At 42.4% G+C, this 1,650-nt stretch overlaps 2 protein-coding genes across 2 annotated transcripts in view; one reads left to right on the top strand and one right to left on the bottom strand.

Annotated features, from left to right (window-relative positions):
- The window catches only part of minar2 (membrane integral NOTCH2 associated receptor 2), an 8,904-nt gene extending 7,914 nt beyond the window's left edge, over nt 1–990 (bottom strand). The window contains exon 1 of the mRNA XM_024299696.2: nt 836–990. The gene's annotated coding sequence lies outside the window, so the exon portion shown is untranslated. The remainder of the gene's footprint in view (nt 1–835) is intronic.
- A 190-nt stretch (nt 991–1,180) lies between these two features.
- ajm1 (apical junction component 1 homolog) overlaps nt 1,181–1,650 on the top strand; it is a 30,839-nt gene continuing 30,369 nt past the window's right edge. Inside the window, exon 1 of the mRNA XM_024299654.2 lies at nt 1,181–1,387. The gene's annotated coding sequence lies outside the window, so the exon portion shown is untranslated. The remainder of the gene's footprint in view (nt 1,388–1,650) is intronic.

The raw sequence follows: 1,650 nt of genomic DNA, 5'->3' as shown, positions 1-1,650 counted from the left end.
CTATATTAGTTAATGTAGTAAGCATGATTTTCGCAAGGACTTTTGAAAGTGTGACAAGTGTGACATGGTTTCTCAAAAAGAGAAGTTCTAACTAAAACGTTCAGATCATTAACATTGTAAACATTGTTCTGCTTCTCCTGGAGGAAGTTTCAATTTGGCCACTAGGTGGTGATCATGCTAGCATAGGCCTCACCTTTTTCCAGAAGAAGAACAACAACAATTAAAAAAATAAGCTTTAGACCACAAATGGCTACTTTATATATTTTTCCTTAAAAGAGTTTTGAAAATGTATGCCTGTGAGTTTTTAAAGATGTTCATTTAGTCAGCAATGTATGTTTACGTCGACCAAGCGTTAGCATTAGCCATCCTATGGGAAATTCCATTAAATGTTAGCATCAAACCAGTGAACTTTAGCTTTATGTGCTAAATTTATTTATATTTTTATGAATTGATATTAATTGATTGATCTGTTAAGCTCAAATTCATTCAAATAGATGAATTGATTTTATCAACCCAGCCCTACAAATTAGATCTGAGACTCTTCATGTCTTTAAGATTGCTGCTAGAATGCTGGGTCATCACTTTTCTTACCAGCCTCTTTGAACTTAGACTGATGAAAACTTGATATTTACCCACTTTCTTAAACGGATATGCCAGCTAATTAATATAAGAAGTCTAAATATGCGTCATTGCCAGTACAAACAGTTACATACAAGAATTACGCACACTCAAATGCAGTGACACTATTTTCTCTCCATATTAAGGGTTTGAGCCATTGACTGTACAAGGGAACTGCCCTGAGCGAGTATGATGTCAGCCATAGAAAATGCCTTACCTGTGGCTCTAGCAAAATGAAGCTAATACAGTCTGCGACACAAACGTCACCATGTTGGAGCCAGACGACAGAGATTGGTCCTAGTCGGGCTGGGCAAATGTTTCTACGGCAACTACTGTCGCCAAGTAGCCTAATCGAAGTCCGCACCCCTTCCACTGAGGAATCTGTTGTTCAAACATTCAGTGCTTTTATTGAGGCATCTGATTGGTCAGTTTAGTAGTTGAATACTTTGTGATTAAGAAAGATATTGTGGAAAAGGGGGTTAGAAAGATTATGATAATTGGTTTTTCTGACAAATATAATGAATAATAGCTGTTTATGTCTCAATAGAAATCTGTGGAAGTCAGCTGGTGCTTCCTGGAGGGAGGGGTCACTCCGTCCAGTTCTCTTCTACAGTCAATGGCTGAGGAGGGGCGGCTGCTTGACCGTGGCTTATTTATGGACCGCAGTGCTGCTGCGCCGCAGACCGCAGTCATTACAGCCTTCGCTCATAGGGTGGCGCTAAAAGCACACCTGCGAGCGCGGACAGCTCCATCGCTGCTGGATGAACTGGTGAGTGTCCGGCTTTTATTTTCCATAAGCGTGTGAGATTCCCGCAGATTAGAGGGACCGAGTGATGATCCGCAACGCGCGGCTCCATCGGAGGCGGATGGAGGGCTCGTGCGGGAGGAGGGGAGATGCGTGGTGTCGTCACGCAGAGAGGAGGAGAGAAACCCCCTGCAGTCTCACCAATAACATGCACAATGCAGCTCTATCATCTGCACATGTCCGATGTCGTCATTGGGAAATCACTACTGCGCTGCCTCTGAAAAAAA

The sequence above is a fragment of the Oryzias melastigma genome, linkage group LG12 (genome assembly GCF_002922805.2).
Source record: "Oryzias melastigma strain HK-1 linkage group LG12, ASM292280v2, whole genome shotgun sequence".
In the NCBI taxonomy this organism is placed as follows: domain Eukaryota; kingdom Metazoa; phylum Chordata; class Actinopteri; order Beloniformes; family Adrianichthyidae; genus Oryzias; species Oryzias melastigma.
The sequence above is the reverse complement of the archived record's forward strand: the minus strand, read 5'-3'. Positions and strand labels throughout refer to the sequence as shown.